Below are 22,569 nucleotides of genomic sequence, written 5' to 3'. Positions count from 1 at the left end.
ATTGTACAGTTGGTGAAATGAATTTGTGGGAATATGCCCTGTGGTTGTGGAATATTGGAAGTAGAAGGCGCATTGATGTTAATATGTGTGTCCGACTTGTTTGATTTTGGGAACAAGTATAGAGCTAGTGCGTTGAGCGCAGGTGCGATGCTATCGTTACCTAATTTATCAAACAGTTGTATCATATTGAAAATCTGAATTCTGATTCGTGGAGAACCTGTATCATAATGAAACTTGAACTATACTGAGCCTCATTAAGATTCAGTTTTCTGGCATATAATATTTATATTTCGGCATCATGAGCATAAAATTATGTATAGCCTAGATTCTAGCGCCTTATTCCCCGACTTTGCATACCGATTTTCATTGAATTCTCTTCAGCCATTTTCTCGTGATACCCGTACATACATACATATATGACGGAAAATTAAAAATTGCATTTCCTTGTTACTGTGGATACGACCGATACAGCAATACCATTCTTTTTTTTTTTAATTCTGAGCAATGTACAGACAAAACTCTTATTTTATACTAGCATATGTACCCGTTCTTCGCACGGGACTTGGTAATCGATTTCATGATTCCTTCATGAATTTATGTGAAGTTACATGCCTGCATTCAAACGTTTAATACGGCATGTTAAACATATTCTTCTACGAAAGCACGTGGCAGTAACGTGAAGTACGATAAAGCTGAACAAAGTGGAGACAGAATGGGGTGGATCACAGAGTTTATTGAACGATACAGTTCCTGGTCCGAAGTTGTGCGTAATTCTCACTATTTCTCGGTTACATATTGTTGTTCATCTGAAACCGGGGTGGCACTGTGGCTGAAGGCTCATGAAACTAATCGTTGATGATAACTTCCCTTACTATCTGTTCTATAGAAAAGAGTAAAATGGCTCTTTAATTAAACCATTTAACACAACTTGAAATGACATGTCAGCCTGTAAACCAGTCCATTAATGATAACTCCCTTGTTATCCTCCTATCAAAAATGTGCACATGAGAAAAACAATTAGATATAGAAATTGATTTCCTTTAAGGCTGGTAATTTTCCATTAAGGTTAGTCATGTATATTTTGTGGGAGGGTAAAATCACTGTTTCGACTTCCTGTAAACCCCAAATCAATCCGGGATTTGGAAGTAATATTGACCCTAATACCTACCCAAGGACAGGTATAAAGTTTGGTAGAAATATATAGAGTAGTTTCCCAGTTATAAGAACTCAACAAACGGACGAACAGACAATTCGACAAATATATATATAACAAAAAGTCCGCTCGAACTTAGAGTGAAAAACGGGAAACTCGAGATCGATACAAACGTCTACCGGACTTTTAGTCAATAAGCTGTCCTTTCAATTGCCAATGAAGACGTACAAAATTGTGGTGAGACTAATAGCTAATATCATTTAAGGAAAAATAAAGAACTGGTCTCCTAAATTTATAAAAATAAATTTAGTCCTAATTCCCCCTAGAAAGAAATGCATTACCATTTATGTATTTACTAGCTGAAGGACCCGTGCTTCGCTACGGAATTCTAGTGTACACGTTGGAAGCAAGATTGTATTAATTTGCGTAGCACTTAACGTTACCCTAGAAACGCGACGGGGAAGTCACAAAACATCCTTTCTCATATGAAGACTGAGTTAGGGAATTTTTACTGTAATAATAGACCCGCTTGCATACCATCCGTCACAATCAGGTTGGGGAGTTTTCATTATAATGGTAGACACTCACTCTCCACCTGCCTTTTTACATCCTCAGAAAGACTGTCTTATTAGTTTTCCCAACTGAAATGAATATACATTACAATGACGTTAGTAGGAATGGCGCGATTAAAAGCAATGCTTTCAAATGAAATACTCGATCAAATGAAACACCACAAATTTTCTCACTTTTAACGAACAGGACTACAATGCCGATCTAACAGTCCAAAGTTCCAGAGCTGGAATGACCAAGTTGCAGACAGCCGTGATTCGTGAACACTCTTCGTCTCTTTTCGGCGGGGAGTTGGTCGAATAGTGGAGACTCCCAGGGCAAAAACTATGCCCTTTTACTAATTTATTTCCTAGGAGTACCCGATGAGTCGGAAACTATTAATTCACTACACTGGCGGCGGAAAAATCTGACTTGGAGGCAAATTTTTCCCCCAAACCAGAGGAGAAACCCTCTCTTCGCTGATAATTTGGGATAAAATGAATGTAGAATTTAATAAAAGTGAATAGGAAGAAGCTTTTCTTCAGAAAAGCTCATTTCAGGGTTGAATTTTGAGTTATTTAGTGAATTGTGGTGCTATAATTTGGAATAGGTCTGAATTGTTATTCTATACTACTACTACTACTAAGTCAGCCTGTGCCTTAAGTGTACACACTGCTCATTCAAAACAGCGCGTCAGAGTAGGGACTGAATAACTGGAATACTATGATGAACCAGTGTGTTACATACCAGCTGTATCAAAAAATGTATGAACCAGAGGAATGGCATGCTAAAGAAGAACGTTTTCTAACTCCCCGGCTATTTCCCGCCAATATTCAGTCAGGCTATTATACTCGGTACGCAGCAGTAATCCCATCTATCGGAGTGGAGAGGCAGCATAAGAGACAAATAATATCACAAAAAACAATGGTCAATGTAATGTTATTGTTGATCAATGTTATGCACTTTCGATATTGTAGGCCTTCGCATTTAGTTTTCTTCCGACTTTGAAATACCATTCTTATCATAGTCGGTACGGTAAAACTGAATGAAACATAAATGATCGGAAATTGTAACTTTTGTTATGTAGTACTTTTCGATAGGACAAAAAACATAGGTATTTAAAAATTAAATTTTAGGCGTCTTCCCCTAAACTACAATTTCACTCAGGGTGAATACAATTGTTTATAGCTTAGACTGCAGTTTCTTATCCCCCGACTCTATATACCGATTGTCATTAATTACATTTTAGGCCTTCCCCTAAACTACCATTTCATTCAGCGTGAATAGAATTTGTATAGCCTAGATTGTAGTGACTTATTTTCCGACTTTGTATACAGGTTTTCAATGCGATAGGACCACTAATGACGTAAATATTTAAGAATTAAATTTTAGGTCTTCCCTTAAACTACCATTTCACTCATCGTGAATAAAATTATTTATAGCCTAGATTGTAGCGACTTATTTTCGGAATTTGCATACTAATTTTATTAAGATAGGAGCACTAATAACATAAATATTTGAAAATTAAATTTTAGGCCTTCCCCTAAACTACAATTTCTATCAGCGTGAATAAAATTATTTACGGCTTAGATTGTAGCGACTTATTCCCCACTTTGCATACCGATTTTCATTAAATTCTCTTTAGCCGTTTTCTAGTGATGCGTGTACAGACAGACAGACAGACAGACAGACAGACAGACAGACAGACAGACAGACAGACAGACAGACAGACAGACAGACAGACAGACAGACAGACAGATAGACATTACGGAAAGTGAAAAGTGCATTTCCTGGTTGCTGTGGACATGACCGATATAGAAATACCATTCTTTTTCAAATTCTGAAAATGTAGGCAAAACTCTTATTTTATTTATTTATTTATTTATTTATTTATTTATTTATTTATTTATTTATTTATTTATTTATTTATTTTTCTTCGCTTTTCTTGTAAATACAAGATACACTGCAATGTACTATACATTTTGCCAAATCGTAATAATAATAGCTACATGTTTGACATGGATTTGCTTTCAAGATAAAGTACTACTGAACGACGTTAGTCGCACTACATGAGTAATGATGCATGAGACGTAAGAAAGAAATATACATCGTAATCTTGACAGTTCGCAAATAGCAACGACTGAATGTTTCATATGACGTTAATGTGAGGTAGAAGTGTCGTGAAGGTAGCTGCTGCCTGATATCCAACAGGTAGTATGATAAATGTTGGACGTCACTTTCCTGCCACGTGCGTCTACGACGTTATGTTCCAGTGAGACACAATCGAATATGTGGTTCACGATCTGTCGGTTTTACAGAAGTTATTGCGATCCGAATTCCGGCGAATGTACATAGAAATGTCAAATCCTCGCTATGTGTTTCTAACGAAATCAATAGGTAACGTGGGGTATGACCGTGGTAAGTCCTCCTTTTGATCCCAATATTTAGTCTTGAATTCTCCTTAATTTTACTTTCTCATTGCATAAAGCTCTACCGAACTCAGTGGCTCAGCCTAAGTTGGCAGGTTCGATCCTGGCTCAGTCCGGTGGTATCTGAAGATACTCAAATATATGAACCCCGTGTTGGTAGTTTTACCGGCGCGTGAAACAACTCCCGTGGGATAAAATTCCGGCACCTCGGCGGCTCCGAAAACCGTATAAGTAGTTACTGGGATGTAAAACCATTATTATTATTATTATTATTATTATTATTATTATTATTATTATTATGAATATTATTTAAAGCTCTCCAAACTTTAATATCGTTATATCTAATTTCTACTGTTATTCCTTCACCTCCGTCTTCTACTGTTATCACGTCATCACATTTGTCCTGCTTTTCTCCACACTAATTCTCCAATCTTCCCATTTTATTTTATTTTATTTTTATTTTATTTTTTTGAACTCTTCTCATTAACTTTCCTCAAATCAAAATTTCATCAGCGAACATTACATTACATTACATTGCCCATTCTTATTCTGTGTGAATACTTTCTCAACAGATGCTCACTGTCCGCTTTGCGGACTAACCAACGATATGTCTGTTAGGTCATCAGCCCAGAGGCTGGTTGGATCCTCAAATAGCACCACCAAAGGTTATGCGGTTATAAGGAAACCCCAAAAACCAATGGCAGCACCAAGATGAGGCGTACTAGGCAAGATGAGGAGTGAGGTAGTTTGCCATTGCTTTCCTCACTGGGTCAGAAAGTACTATTGCAGCACGACTGACCCTATGAGCAGCACCTTTCTTAACACTCAGATGCACTAGTCATGCTCTGAATGTCATTACCCAGCACTACCCATACCCCAGCAACTTCCATATTGTGACAGCCATGGATGTTGACTGGGACTTCGGTGGAAGCTACACTTTACTCTGGCCTGTGCCAAGAGATGGATGAAAAAATACTGTATACATCAAGAAATGACAGCAGGCAGACCAACGATATATTCGGAAATAAATACCGAACAAGATTACAACGATTTTTAAGAGAGAGTCCGGAAACAGGCCAGGGAAATACATGATCTTCACTGCGAAAATGACAACATTCTTCCAATACCGGAGGAATTTACCAGCCATGTATGGGAATTTTAATAGACGTAAATGCAATGGTTATTCTGAAATAATAATAAGATGTACGTCTACCCCTTTAAAATAAACTGATAGTGCGTGAAGTTCGTAGTACCATGACGAATATAAGACTAAGTGTAAGGACTCAGCCATTATAGCATGATAGTTTTTGGGCCCGCCACCGCAAACAGTGCAAGCGATTATATCCAACACGTGCTCCAATGGTTCCGACAAGCCGGGTATCAATCAGTCAATCAATCACTACTGATCTGCATTTAGGGTAGTCGCCCAGGTGGCAGATTCCCTATCTGTTGTTTTCCTAGCCTTTTCTTAAAGGATTTCAAAGAAATTGGAAATTTATTGAACATCTCCCTTGGTAAGTTACTCCAGTCCCTAACTCCCCTTCCTATAAATGAATATTTGCCCCAGTTTGTCCTTTTGAATTCCAACTTTATCTTCATACTGTGACTATTCCTACTTTTAAAGACGCCACTCAGACTTATTCGTCTACTAATGTCATTCCACGCCATCTCTTCGCTGACAGCTCGGAACATCAGCTCGTCTCCTTTCTCCCAATTCTTACCAGCCCAAACTTTGCAACATTTTTGTAACGCTACTCTTTTGTTCGGAAATCACCCAGAACAAATCGAGCTGCTTTTCTTTGGATTTTTTCCAGTTCTTGAATCAGGTAATCCTGGTGAAGGTCCCATACACTGGAACCATACTCTAGTTGAGGTCTTACCAGAGACTTATATGACCTCTCCTTTACACCGTAACTATCATTATTTTGCAAAGGGCTTTACGTTGCAACGGCACAAACAGGTGTTATGACGACGATCGGATAGGAGAGGAGTAGGGATATGAACAGAGGGACTGTGGTCTTAATTAATCTGTACCAGGCGAGTTGACCATGCGGTTAGGGTCGCGCAGTTATGAGCTTGCATCCGGGAGGTAGAGAGTTCGAATCCGACCGTCGGCAGCCCTGAAGTTGGTTTTCCGTGGCTTCCCATTTTTTGCAAGTTGCTTTACGTAGCACCAACACAGATAGGTCTTATGGCGACGATGGGACAGGAAAGGGCTAGGAGTGGGAAGGAAGCGGCCGTGGTCTTAATTAAGGCACAGCCCCAGCATTTGCCTGGTGCGAAAATGGGAAACAACGGAAAACCATCTTCAGGGCTGCCAACAGTGGAGTTCGAACCCACTATCTCCCGAATACTGGATGCTGGCCACACTTAAGCGACTGTAGCTATCGAGCTCGGGTTTCCCATTTCCATACCAGGCAAATGCTGGGGCTGTACCTTAGTTAAGGTCACGGCCGCTTCCTTCCCACTCCTAGCCTTTTCCTGTTCCATCGTCGCCATAAGACCTATCTGTGTCGGTGCGACGTAAAGCAAATAGCAATAATAATAATAATAATAATAATAATAATAATAATAATAATAATAATAATAATAATATTCTGTGCAAAATTAATCTCCCAAATGCAAGCTCACTGCTAAGTGATCTAAATAGCGTAGCCATCTCGCTAGATGATGATGATGATGATGATTATTATTATTATTATTATTATTATTATTATTATTATTATTATTATTATTATTATTATTTTTGCTAGTTGCTTTACGTCGCACCGACACAGATAGGTCTTATGGCGACGATGGGACAGGAAAGGGCTAGGAGTGGGAAGGAAGCGGCCGTGGCCTTAATGAAGGTACAGCCCCAGCATTTGCCTGGCGTGAAAATGGGAAACCACGGAAAACCATTTTCAGGGCTGCCGACAGTGGGATACGAACGTACTATCTCCCGAATACTGGATACTGGCCGCACTTAAGCGACTGCAGCTATCGAGCTCGGTATTATTATTATTATTATTATTATTATTATTATTATTATTATTATTATTATTATTATTATTATTATTATTATTATTATTATTGACTCCACTTGATTATTGTTCACCTAGAACTGAAGGGGCGATTTTGATATCTGGCTACTCTCAACAGTAATGTATATAGAGCTATCATCTTGTTTATTGTAGATTCGCTAATCGTAAGCAGAACAACCTGGCACTTGGCCAGTCGCCAGGCCGGAACCTTTTTCTAAACAGCTGACGGAAGCTCGGCTGAAGTTCTGAATATCAATAGACGTGCAGATTGAATGGAATGGTATATTCATTTACACTTGCATAGAAATGCAGATATCGAGTGAGTTGCTTGTACAGTATGGACAGTATAGCTATAAGTTGGCCATTAGCAGCCCTGAAGATGGATTTCCCTGGTTTCTCTCTTTCACTCCAGGCGAGTGCTGGAGGCTGTACACTAATTGAGACCACGGCTGCTCCCTTCCCAGTCCAAGCCCTTTCTTGCGGCATGTCTTCCTGTGCAAGGAGGAGATAGAACACATTCACCGTCTCTCCTACCTGCTGTAAGAGGCTACTAAAAGGGTAACCGCCAGGGGTTCTAATACTGGAGAGTTTGAGTTGGCAATCATGGGGCTCCTAGGTGAGTCTGGTCATGCTTCAACTTGTGTTAGCCCCTCACTGTCATCGTTCCCATTCGACCTTCCTTGGTCGACACGTGTTCTCTTCCGACCCAAATGAATTAGGTTTGCGAGGCCTATGATATCTTTTTTTTTTTTTTTTTTATTGTAACGTCCCTTGTGGGCCCTCCCTCCAATTTGCTGATATCCACATTCTTCACAAGTGTCGGCCCTCTTCCAGTTCCTTTCTTTCAACTAATAGTGTTAAAGGAGGATGGATGACCAGACTTCCTCTTAAAAAAAAAATAACAGCCACGATCTATACCACCTGGCGTGACGTTAAACTGTTAAAAAATGCAGATTTTACTTATATCACGTACATTATCTCTAGGTACAAATACGACGTATTTTATCACACCACACCGTCAGATAGCGTAAGAATGAAAACTTCATAACCGAGCAAGTGTCCGTGCGGCTTGAGTCATGTAGTTATCATCTAGCATTCGGGAGATACTAGGTTCGAACCCCACTGTCGGCAGCCCTGAAGGTTTTCCTTGGTTTCCCATTTTCACATCAGGCAAATGCTGGGGCTGTACCTTAAAAGGCCCACTCCTCGGCCTTTCCTATCGCATCGTCGCCATAAGACCTATGTGTGTCGGGGCGACGTAAAGCAAATTATAAAATATAAATTAAAAACAGACATATCAATTTACTCCATTCTAACAAAACATTATAAGCACGATATGTCAGTTTATATTCTGCTGGTTACGCCATTCGTAGATTTGACATGACGAAAATAAAGCTAGAATAATCGTTTTCAGCAGTCAGTCGGAATCGTGGTAAAGTATTTCGATTTCTTTAAAAGACATGTTGGATTTTGGCGACGAATGAGTAAGAAAGGGATTGGACTGAGAAGGAAGCGACCGTGGCCTTAATTAAGGTACAGTTCCAAGATTTGCCAGGTGTGAAAGTGGGAAAGCACGGAAAACCATCTTCAGGGCTTCGAACTCACTCTCTCCCGAATGCAAACTCACAGCTACCCGACCCTAACCGCACGGGCAACTCGCTCGGCCCTGTCAGTCAGGCGAGTCGTAGCTGAAAAAATGTACTAGGAAAATGAGATGTGAGGTAATTTTCCCGTTGCTTTCTTCTCTTAGCCAGAAGGTGCTATTAAACTTAAACTAGCCAACTAAACTGAAATTCATAACTAACCGACCCTGCAGTTACACTTTCACACCATCCATCACAGGGACCGTCAGCGTGAGAAATTACATTATTAAGATAACATACCAAATCACTTTCATACCGACAAAAGTGAAAGATCAGTTTGAGACAAGACGATGAAAGTAAACACATAGTAGGCTATATGTAATGTAGGTCTCTATAGAGTCCTATGTGTGTGTGGTCTAGCCCATACCACAGGACATTATGCACTCTAAAAACCATATCTCCTCCAGAAATGGATTTGGTCTTATCTGAAGCCCACATTCACGCGCGGAATATTGTACTTTGTAGCTTCTACATGTTGCTATTTTTTTTATAGATGTAGTATTCTTGTACAGGCCAGAGTAAAATATAACTTCCACTGAATACTCGGTCTCATGTATGAGTGTGACAGTACCTAAGCTGGTAAGTAATACTGAGTAATAAGGATATTTAGGCACTAAACATCTCGTTTTGGGCAGCCTAAATAGGTATTAGAAAGACAATTGGCACTGAAAATAGGCACTGTCAAAATTTGTCTAATCTTGTATTTACTACTACTACTTCCGCTTTTCCTAGACCACGATGGGGTTATGCGTGCGAAATGTGTTGTACAATGTAGATTTGGCTATGTTTGACGGCCAGTTGCCCTTCCGGACGCCAACCCTGCACGTAGGGATGTATTCAGTACTCTATATTTCTATGAAGTTGGTGCGTTGAGTTTATACAGTATGGAGGAGAAGAGTGTGTCGGGACGAATAAAAACACCCAGTCAGAGGAATTAACCAGAAGCGGATAATATTCCCAACACAGTCGGCAATCGAACCCAGGACTTTCTTAACAGAAGGCCTCGGCCCTGACTATTCAGCCAAGCAGTCGAACTGCTTAACTATTTAAAATGTAAATTATCTTCTGAACTATCTTAAATAAGACTTTACTCTTATTTGGAAGTGCCAGTTCATTATTGATCTCAATTCTGTGAAGACAAAATGAAAGTGTTCTGAAACAACTTATTCTCCAGCTACATCGCAGTTGACTGCTGTTTAATTTTCAAGTTTTTTCTGGTGTAAATTTATGCCTTGTTTTAGTAAAAATATTTCCAAACTGAGAGAAAATCTTCTCAGTCTCACAGAATTCGATCAGGTTTTCTCTGCCCACCAACGAGATATATCGAAGAAAAATAAACGTTTTAGGAGCTTAAATGAGTACTTCGGCCTCAGGAAATATCCTCAGGTTAGTAATGACCAGGGCTAGTATTTTGATGACGTCATCTTTTACTTGGTTCACAATAGACCTTGCTAACTTGTACAGAAATCCTGAATGTAGTTCCCACATTGTAGAAAAGTTAATTAGGTCATTTTTTGTCATTTTGTATTTTAGGCCTTTTTCTAAAATTATACGTCATTATTTGGTTATTTTATGGAAGTTATTAGACTACGGTATTTTATACTTTTTGAGTCATTTTTTCTTATATGTTAGGGGATTTTGAAGCATTTACTTGTGCAGTATTGGATATTACGCAACTTTAAGTGAGGATGAATACGGAGACTTGAGAATCTTCACAACGCTCGGTCAATGTGGGGACTAAAGAAACTCTGTTCATCACTTACTTCTTGGAACCTCCAAATGGAGAAGTCTTCCTCGTAAACAGTCGAGATTTTCTTCTCAAGACGCGGAGAAAATTTCTCTGTGAAACTTAAGGAATTGTTCTTGATATGGCAAGAGCCCAAAAGCTTTTACAATTCCTTTTTACGTCGCACCGACACTGATAGGTCTTATGGCGACGATGGGATAAGAAAGGGCTAGAATGAGAAGGAAGCGGCCGTGGTCTTAATTAAGGTACATCCTGATGTGAAAATGGTAAACCACATACTTCAGGTCTGCCGACAGTGGGGTTCAAACCCACTATTTCCCGGATGCAAGCTCACAGCTGCGCGTCCCTAACCGCACAGACAACTCGTCCGATAAAAGCTTATTATAATGTCTATAACATAAATATAGGCTATACCAACTCGATTAGTAAATTGATTGTAAAATTTCATTTAATATGTAGCCTATATCATGTTTAAAGTTTTCGGATCATTTTACTGAATTTTCGCCGCCATTTTATAGATTCTTTTTAAACACTTTTAGTCCATCAAAATCCTGGCCCTGGTATTGACTAAGGTTCGGATGTTAAGGAAAAGTCATATTTATTTCCTGAGGTAATGTTACCCGAAATCTGAAAAGTAACTGTGAATGAAGGAGCCCAGACTATGTTTAAAGCTAATTAATGTTGCATATAAATGCATATGTCAGCTATTTTATTGTTTTGGTTATATTTTGCTCATTATAGTAATATAAAGTAATATTTGGTTTTATTTTGAGAAATTTTGTTTCAGTTGAGGCGTCGTTTTTTAACCAGGTACAAGTTATCTGCATCGATTTTTAAACACAGGAATTCAAAATACTGTAGTAGATGCATTTTTCTTTCTTTTCCCGAAAGAGATAGGTAGCATGTTTAGAAGACATGATTCTAAGAAAGAGATGCTGCACGAACGTACGCCGACAGTACCAAAAAGCATGCTGATACTTTATTTTTGGTTCCTTTTTAGGAAAACAGAGCGAGAATTGCGCCTCAGGGCTATGATACTGAATGAAGTAAAAAGTTCGAATTTACCTACTTTAGCTCTGCTAGTCTGCATGATTTAATCACTTATCACTTTATAACACATTTAATATTAGCATAGGCCACCATAGCTCAATTGGTAGAGCAACCGATGCAAATATTAGCAAAAATGTTTAAGACATACTTTATCGGTCATATTTAGCTAGTTTTTAGGGCATATTTCCTTGCATATTTTGTACATCTTTAAGTCATAAACTTTCGGACCCTAGTAATGACATTTGGAGCACTATTAATGCATTCGAATGTTATGAAAAGTTACCCATACGGTCAATCGGGCTGCAGTACCACTTTCCGGTCCAGTGAAGAAAGAAATGGCAAACTACCTCACTCCGCATCTTGCCTAATTATAGCGCCGCCATTGGTGTTTGTGGTTTCACTATAACCAGGGACGTACGCAGAATTGTTTTTTCCTTCTTTTTTGATGGGTGTAGGATATTAAATGTTAAAATTTGAGGACTTCTATAAAATAATGTTGGGTGCATATTGTAAAATTAGAAACAACAAACGTTCAAAATAACACAATTATTTAATTAGGACATATTTTTATTCATGTTGATAAATAATTACAATAGCAGACGTCTCCTGGGTTTTTTGGCCAGCTCATGGGTTATATTTACTACGGCCTCATGTTTTTCTTTGTGTGTATACGAAAGAGCTAACACATTCAACCTTTCCTGTGCAGTCATATTCTGCAAATAACCTTTCAAATATTTCAGGGATGAACATAAACGTTCTGGTGTCGCAGTGTTTACTAGTAAGACAACAATCAGTTTCAGTACTCTGCGTATTGTTGGGAAAATATCACGGTCGCAAAATGTTAGGTGCAGAAATGAAGTCCATGGGTTCAGGATGATTGCTTTTAGAAGAAAATATATATATATATATATATATAATAATTTATTTTTATTAATGGAAGCATTAACACATTGTTGGCAAATACGTTGCTCAAATTAAAAGCAAAACAATGAGCCACCTAAAATCTTCATTTACATGGTTGCCACAATTAATCGCAAGTTCTAAACTTCAAAATTTCAGTGGGGGGGGGGATTTATCCCCTCAATCCCCACCCCCTCTGCGTATGCCCCTGCCTATAATTGAATAACCCTAGTGGTGATATTCAAATAGACCCCGGGTTGATGACTTAACAGGCTGACCGACAGTGAAAGTGATCGGACACTTGTTCACTTTCAGTGCTCAAGGAAATTGATATAAGTTACAATCTCCTCTAAAATAATTGATTTTTAAATTATACTTTTTATGTATAGCCCGATTATTATAACAGTTAATTAATGGCGTGTTGTCTCCGGAGAGGTCTTTCAGCTTGACGCCTTCAGGCGACCTACGCGTCTGTGAGGATGGGGCCGTACCTATGATGGATTCTAAATATGCTGAAGATGACAGACACATCCCAGCTCCCGAATTAACCAATGGAGGTTAAAATCTCTGACCCGGCCGGAAATCAAGTCCGAGATCCCTTGCGTCAAATGCCAGCAAGCAGTACATTCTAGTGAAAGAATTTAGTGAATATCTGCGTTCGTTTTGATAATATACATTGAAAAGCAAGATGCTGTGTTTCAGTTAAAGGCTAGGGTGTCGGTGCATGTCTGAGAAAACTTCACCACTATTTTCCCTAAATTGGTTAATTTTCAGGCCTCTCTCCCTCATAACTTCTAACTAAGAGGTATATATTAATGACCTATTCCTTGTATTCTTAGGAGTAGTGTCTACAAAACTGACCAGAATCACGTGCCCAGGGTTGATATTTGTTTGGAAAAATATTATCGGTAGAAAGGAAATGACTAAAATATGTTATATTAGAATTTGAAAAAACAACTAATTTGGAACATATATTTTTGGAAGCGGACAGACGGCACAATTTAAAAAGCAGAACTGTTTAATTAATGGCGCATGGAGTCAGGAGAGGCCTGATGTAGGTCTTTCAATATGACATCCATGAGCGACCTACACGTCTTTGAGGATGGGTCTCTACTTAGAGAAATATAATGTTAAAGACTGCAGAAACGCCCAGTCCCTGAGACAGTATAAAAATCAATGAAGGATAAAATCCCCAACTCAGCCAGGAATCGAACCCAGTACCCCTCTGACCAAAGAACAGTATGCTAACCATTTTTTACGTCACACCGACACAGATAGGTCTTATGGTGACGACAGGATAGGAAAGGGCTAGGATTGGTAAGAAAGCAACCATGGGGTTCGAACACACTATCTCCCGAATGCAAGTTCACAGCTGCGCGACCCCAACCGCACGACGAAATCGCTCGGTAAAACTGGTATGTAAAGTCAGGGAATAAGGCATTACAGTTTAGGATATTTAAAATATATATATATTCACGCTGGATGAAATAGAAGTTTAGGGGAAGGCGCCTAACATTTAATTTTTAAAATCCTATGTTATTGAATGTTACTGGTCCTACAGAAAAGTACTATATAGCAACAGTTATAGAGGATAACATTTCATATCATTTATGTCTTAAACAGTTTTACCGTACCGACTATGAATTAATGAATTTAAACTTTTGTTGCTTAGTCCGTATCAACAAGAGGGTTAATGAAAGAAGGAAGGACTCCTTTTACATTAGATGCCCTAATAATGCAGAGTCGGAAGAAAAGTAAACGTGAAGGCCTACAATATCGAAATCTCATAAAACATCAACAATAACATTATATTGACCATTGTTGCGATGTGATTTGTCTTTTCTACTGCCACTCGTCTCCGATAGATGGGATTACTGTTGCATGCCGAGTAAAAGAGCATGCCTGAATATTGGCTGAAAGTAGCTGGGGAGTTAGATAACTTTGCATGATTGCCCCGTCTACGACTGGTAGTGTACCTAATATATTAATAAACGACCCAACTATGAAGGAAACTGTGAATACCGGCTCGTAAACAGCTGTCATTTTGAAGATGTAATTAGTGAGTTTGATAATGGCTATGCCAGTTCTGAAATATGTGATTAAATTGTTAACATGTAATTTTTTTTTCTATTTAGAAAGCTTCATTGCTGTGTATGTAGTAGGAAATGAGATAAAAATATATTTAAAATGACCACTTCTTGAAGATTGCAACGTATACCAGTCCCCTTAAGTGGGCAGGACACTGCGGTAGGTCTCATTATAGTATCTAATTTAGCAGCTATGGCTACCCATGTATGTATACTTGTGTCCCATACTTAAGATTCATGTAAATGAATTTTGTTGAAAGGCTCACACGTGGCCGAATGTCATTAAGTATACAGAGACCTCATTCTTATTCTCCAACATTCTCACGCAGTTAACTTTCAAATCATTTCTACCTACGTTATTCTTAAATATCTAGTTATTGGAATTCTATAAATATCTTGCAGTAGACACAACAGAATTTTGTCGTTTCCATACGCACTACTAAAGGCGATGCCAAGCTAATAAATACCGCGTTTGTGTGTGCATCTCAGGCCCGTAATAGCAGCCCAGACCGGAGGTTTCCGGGGTCTCGTGGTGACCTACTTTTCCAGCCGCGTCTTCACCCAGTCACGACAAGAGCAGTTTCACTTTCAGCGATGTGCTAAAAAAGCAGCACGCCTACCAATCCGTTGGTATTTCAATGGGGCGTGCAGCTCAAAATGTGTAGGTCCTACTGAATGAAGCTGCATTGGAAGGAATGGCAGTTACGAAATGAAGAAAAACAATTCCATTTACTGTGCAATGCGAATGCGAATCTAAATTCGTTTACACTGTGAAATTAGTGATTCACGGATAAGGTGAAATTTTACACTACAAATGTTATTCAGGCTATAATAATAATAATAATAATAATAATAATAATAATAATAATAATAATAATAATAATAATAATAATTGTATTGTAACATTTCATGGCCAACATAGGACCCCCCCATGGCGCAATAGCCCCGAAGGCCCATGGCCTACCAAACGAGCACTGGTGAGCCCGAAGGCCTGCAGATTATGAGGTGTCGTGTGGTCAGCACGATGAATCCTCTCGGCTGTCTTTTTTTCTATAGGACCACTCCTGTCAATTATACAAAGAAAACTTATATTTTGTATTCTTCCAATATTTCTGCATTATTATTATTATTATTATTATTATTATTATTATTATTATTATTATTATTATTATTATTATTATTATAAAGTCACTCCAGCTGCTAACATTTTTAAAATAAATAGGGAATCACGATCTAAGGAGAGGAAATCAAAACTCTGAGATTTGCTGATGATATTGTTATTGTATGAGACTGCAGAAGATCTGGAGAAATTGCTGAGTGGTATGGACAGAGTCTTGGGTAAGGAGTACAAGATGTTAGCATTTTCCCATCTTTATACACAGCTGTTTCTAGGTTAAATAAATAAATAAATAAATAAGTCCAAAACAAAAGGTGTAGATGAATATTGTTACTTGGATAGTAAAAATAACTAACGATGGCAGAAGTAAAGTGGACATAAAATGCAGACTAGCACAAGCAAAAAAGGCCTTTCTTAAGAGAAGAAATTTGCTCACTTCGAACATTGATATGAGAATTAAAAATATGTTTTTGAAGACTTTCGTCTAGAGCGTGGCATTGTATGGAAGTGGAATATGGACGATAACTAGCTCAGAAAGAAAGAGAATAGAAGCTTTTGAAATGTGTTTTGCAGATGAATGCTGAAGGCGAGGTGGATAGATCGAATCATGAATGAAGAGATCCTGAACAACCATATGCACTACATCAACGCAGCCATTGCAGGAATTCATATTATACACCTTACGCATTATTCAATGAGAGTGAAGTTGTATGCAGATACAATTTATCTCAGACCCACGACACGATCACAACTCTCTTGAATACAATTAAGTGTTACGAAATGCAGCGAATCCGGTTGTAAATGGCAAACAATTCAGCTTCGTGATTCGTCTCACGGACCAATCCATGAGTTACTCCAATATCTACTGACCATTTGACAGGGCAGCATTCGTCTCCCTGGCCTTAAGGGATGTACGAACCATGGACTATAAAGTGAAAAATTAGGTACACACGACTGATTTAGATTCAGTCTAGTATCCAAATATGATACTTACTCTGTTAACTTGTACCCCTTGTCAGGTTTTTACAAAATCATCCAGTTTAAGTAAGTTTGGACACAAAAGGCAATCACCAATGACGGCTGGCCTTTTCATTGTAGTCAAATCAAAATGAGATTCATGCATTCCCAAATTTGTCGCTGACAAGAATGTACCTTCGTATATCATGAAACACATGTTGTATTTGTGCTAGGCTATAAGAGTGACCGTAATCTCTTTTGTCGATCAAATTTTGTGTTTAATTTTGAACACTATAAAACTATTGAGTGTAATATTCATAACGATACGCGTTTAATAGCGCGGCTCTTTGGCTTTTGGCTTTTGGTTCAGAGTTCCTCGGGTTCTATTTCCGGCCGATTCGAGGGATTTAACTTCGTGTACTTAATTTCTCTGGCTCGAGGACTGGGTGTTTGTTCTCGCCTCAATGCAACACGTCACACTACCAACCACCACAGAAACACGTAACAGTGAATGCATTCTCCACATAGGGTTGGCGTCAGGAAGGACATCTGGTCATAACAATGGCCTCAATCCAAATAAGTGCCAACCCCAGATGATTGGGAAAAAAGCCAGGAAATAACAAGAATAAGAATAACGTCCCACTAACTACTTACACAGTTTTCAGAGATGACGAAGTGCCAGAATTTTGTCCTACAAGAGTTAATTTGCGTGTCAGTAAATATACCGGCCCGAGCTTGACGTATTTGAGCACCTTCCAGTACCACCGGACAGAACCGGGATCGAATCTGCCAACTTGAGCTCAGAAGACCAGCGTTGTACCGTCTGACCTACTCAACCCCGCGACGCTAGAAATACCTTTCCTTATGAATTCCCAGTGATGAATGGTGTGAAGGTATCACACACAACAGTAGGAAACCAGTTCTTTTCTAATTTCCCGCGTATGTCTCTTCAGTGACAGCTAAGATACCTATCACAGCTGATGGTGATACTGTTGGAGATCCAAGCAGCCTTCCAGCCAGAGACTCAACATTTATGGGATTTCTGTCTATTATCATAGCCATTTGATTACGATGGTTCGAAAATGTCTTGATAGCAGCACCTGTAACGGTCGCGAACATATTCTACCAACTTAAGATCACCCATGTGGCAGACCTAAATAGGCATGGGAGGACTTTATCTAAAAATCTGCGGCATACAACTGACAGACGCCTAGAACAAAGAGAATAATGCCAATGGAAGATCCAACGAGCGGAATCTGTAGCTGTGGGATAACACTGAGGAGTGATGGTGATGGCTTGATTACAGCATCAAACATCTATTCTTACGGGTGTAATTTGATTAAAAAGTAAATCTGCCAACAAAAAAGTTTGCAAAATATTTTCCTGAAGAAAATTGGTATAATTTCTAACGAAAATCAGAATTTCATAATGATAAATTTTACCTAAAGATGTCATCACCTCCCACTATTATCATTTTATGACATTCAGTCACCTTATAAAAGAATGAACGGAAGTGCTCGTGTGAAGAATTATTAAGTAATAATAATAATAATAATAATAATAATAATAATAATAATAATATAAATCGTGACGCATTGCTGTAGACTTTAAGAGAGGTCAAGTTGACGGTTCTTCACAGGAGTGCTTTTAAACTGCTGGATGCCAACGACACGCACTTGTCGTAGTCACCCTTAAGTGTCAAAGGCATGATAGCCGAGTGGCATTCTTACAGGCTTCCTACCAAGGCGGCTACTGTTCGAATCTTGGCCAATGCACGTGAGATGTTTTAAAGGGAACGTCACGTCCCTGTGTTTCGGATTCCACGTTAAAATGGAGGTCCCGTGGCTATGATCACGATAAAGCAGTCACTTAAAGCTACAAGCTTCCTTTATAAAAGGTATTGCTAAAATGATTAAAACACAGACATGAAATAAATAATTCCGACCTTGTTGGTTCTTCTGATTCCTATCCAACAGTTTCTTCTTCGTTTAAAGTACAAAAATGGCGAAATTTTAAACTCATAAAATGATCATTTTGTCTTATTGGATATATACATAAGGAGAGATTTTGAAGAATTTCCATACTGGGCCCAGCAGTTTCGTATCGCCGTTCTTTTAACTGAGGAGTCAGTAGATGATATTTGAGTGACACTGTGCTTGAATTCTCATCAACTGTTTCCGCGAAAAAATACAGGCTCTCTGGCCGTGATGACAGAATCAACAGTTACGTAAAATTACAAGCTTGCTTTCTTAACTGAGAAGTTAATTTATTAGGTAACCCAAAAATAATGGTAATCACTAGTGTTCGGAAGTTTATGACTTAAAGAAGTACAAAATATGCCCTAAAATCTAGCTAAATATGACCTAAAGAACGGTAAAACATGGCTTAAGCATTTTAGGTATCCTGTAGTTAGCAAGTATTAGAGTATTACTAACATACAACGTATCAAAAAGTGGTAAGTGATAATACAGCAGACACATTTAATCATAAAAACTTACAGAGCTACAGTAGGCAACATTTTTTTTTTTTGCTTTACGTCGTACCGACACAGATAGGTCTTATGGCGACGATAGGATAGGAAAGGCTTAGGAATGGGAAAGAAGCGGCCGTGGCCTTGATTAAGGTACAGCCCCAGCATTTGCTTGGTGTGAAAATGGGAAACCAAGAGAAACAATCTTCAGAGCTGCCGAGAGTGGGATTCGAACCCACTATCTCTCGGATGCAAGCTCACAGCTGCGCGCCCCTAACCGCACGGCCAAGTATGCAAATTAAAACTTTATACATTCATTCAATATCGTAGCCCTGAGGCGGAGTTCTCATTACGTTTTCCTAAAAAATAACCAAAAATGAAGAATGATCATGCTTTTCGGTATCTGTCGGCGTACGTTCGTACAGCATCTCTTTCTCGGAATCATGTCTTCTAAACCTACTACCTAACTCTTTCGGGAAATAAAGAAAAATACATCTACTACAATATTTTGAAATCCTGTATTTGAATATAATAATAAAGATAATATAATAAAGATAATATGTACCTTATTAAAATGACGCCTCAGTTTGAACAACAATTCTCAAAATATAAACAAATGTGACCTTATATAATGAAAATGAGAAAAACAATAATAATGGCCGAAATATGCATTTATATACAACATAAAAACGCTTAAAACAGGGTCACAGTTAATCAGTTCAGTTATTTTTCAGATTTCGGGTAAAATTACCTCAGAAATGATATATGACTTGTCTTTAACATTAGTAACCACAGTAGATTGAGGTATGAGTGATTACTTATGCGATGAATGATGTGGGAGTGCGACTCATAGAGTCGATTGGTCTATGCATTTTAGTGGATTTGGCGGACTAATATGTAACAGTATATTCTGGCTGGAACAGGGAAACTACCTCACTCCTCCTTTCCTTGGTAGTCTCTTCAGCGATGCCTAGGCTATATATGACAGCTGATGGTGGAGCTGTTGGGATGCGACACTGGCCGACGATGAAGAGGAAAAAAAATAGATACAATATGTTATCTTATTATCTGAACAAATATCACCTCAAAACGTTGAAGTTGTGGGACTTATGGTCACGATTACGTCTTTCTTTGCCTAATTCCGCAACAGACGCAGAATCAGCAACGATGTCACTCGTGCCGTTGGTAAAACGAAATGGCCAACTCGGCTTCAGTTTTCATCGGGAGTTGGATTTCCCAAAGAAAATCCGGAGAATTCCGCCTTAATCAGGATACTTGGCAATGCTGCTTACGTATTATACTGTCATTGTTTATCAGCCAATACTCGATCCAGGATGTTTTGGTAGAAGAACGCACTAGTTTATTGGACATGCGTACAATGTTGCGAACTGTCAGTATGGACCACGTGACAGCCTTAATAATAGAATGAAATTAACATAATTTCCAGGCGTTCAGTCCATCTCTGTCGCTTGGAAAGTGGCTCAGAGTGACCCACTTTCCCTTTCATGCAGCCGCCGGCTCACACGTGCCGGGGGGGAACTTGGGCTAGGCCCTCCGCTGTGTGCTCTACTGGGCTACAGGATGCCTGCCTGCTGTTATCAGAAACATCGCTTAACGGCATTACTATCCTCGAAGACCAGGGGTTCTCCACGTTTCAGAGACGGTGGTCTGGGAAGTCGAGGACCCGGCCGTTAATATTGTGTTTGGATATATGAGGCGTTTCAAATGCAAATGGCCAACTCAACAAGTATGAGTTGAGGAAAAGTGCATTTCAAATTATTTAAATCAGGCGAACTCCGCCAAACAAACAAAAAAAACTTTAAAATATTATGCTTTTTTAGATACAAATATTTTCAGAAAACGTACAAAAACTCAGTACCCGGCAATGCCCAGGTACGTTTTAGAACGTTTATGATTTGTATTAACTGTTAATTGTGAGTAAAGTGAATTTTTGTAGATTTCTTTATTGAGAAGTTGATTTATATTTATATCTTCTTCTTCTTAATCTGTTTACCCTTTGATTTTTCCCTCGGACTCAGGGAGGGATCCCGCCTCTACCGCCTCAAGGGCAGTGTCCTGGAGCTTCAGACTTTGGGTCAGGGGATACAACTGGGGAGGATGACCAGTACCTCGACCAGGCGGCCTCATCCGCTATGCTAAACAGGGGCCTTGTGGGGGATAGGAGGAGTGGAAGGGATGGACAAGGAACGGGAAAGGAAGCGGCCGTGGCCTTAAGTTAGGTACCATCCCGGCATTTGCCTGGAGGAGAAGTGGGAAACCACAGAAAATCATTTCGAAGATGGCTGAGGTGGGAATCAAATCCGGACCTCCGGGGATGGCAGCTAATCACACTAACCATTACACCACAGAGGCGGACTTTATATTTATATAATTATTGTTATATGTTTAATTTTAAATTTTAGTTTTAAATCATTTGGTTTCGTGTTAAACTTTGTTCTTATGGCAGCCCACATTGTTCGGGAAGTGACTGATCCTTTCAAATAAGTAATTTAAAAAAAGTGATTACTGTAGGCAATGTATTTACACGTCGCGCTATAGATACTATGTACATGATTCAAGCTGACAGTAAGACTGTCCCCAGTCAGCCTAGTGACCACGAAAACTGTGGATTCAACACCAATCTCAGTCATTTTGGACATTTTTCACTCCTTCTCAACCACTATTCCGATCGAGGATGAACTTAGAATTGAACAGTATCCAGACTGCCATAATTCACCTCAGCGAACCCGAAACCAATATTGGTCACCAATATTGGTCATTTTCAATTATTTTTACTTGTCACCTCCTGCGCTGTCCGCCTCTCCCTAGGGTTGCTAGGGGTGTTTTACCCCACAGTAATTTTTCCAGATAGTAAGTCATATTTGTACCAAGTTTTGTTGAAATCGATCCTGTGGTTTAGGAGGCGATGTGGAAAAAAAGAAACATTCATACAATGACTTTTATTTAAATTAAGATTTTCTGAATTCTAAATGTTTAACGTAGAATACGTGAATTTTTTAAAGGACCTACAGTGTTTGGTCAAACGCAACACACGGACAGAGTTATCAACAGGTGTACAGTGCATGCGTTTATTCCACATGGTCGTAAACCATGGTTAAGTATAACTTCAGTGTGAAAAATAATCCCATTTACAGTACCGTATACATTTGTTCGTTTATCTATTTGTGCAATTTAAATACTTACAATAAAATAGGCAGGTAAGGGTTATTCTGCGCGAAGGCAGGTCCGAACCTCCGCAGAGGTGTTCCTGAGCCGGAGTTTAAGTGCGGTAGGGTGGCCAGTTCCTTTCCGCTCCTCCATTCCCTTACCCCCCACCAACAGCGCATGGCAACCCATCCAACTCCTGACCACGCCCAATGTTGCTTAACTTCGGAGATCTCACGGGATCCGGTGTTTCAACACGGCTACGGCCGTTGGCAATAA

The sequence above is a fragment of the Anabrus simplex genome, chromosome 6 (assembly GCF_040414725.1).
Source record: "Anabrus simplex isolate iqAnaSimp1 chromosome 6, ASM4041472v1, whole genome shotgun sequence".
Lineage (NCBI taxonomy): Eukaryota > Metazoa > Arthropoda > Insecta > Orthoptera > Tettigoniidae > Anabrus > Anabrus simplex.
Note: the sequence above shows the minus strand (reverse complement) of the source record.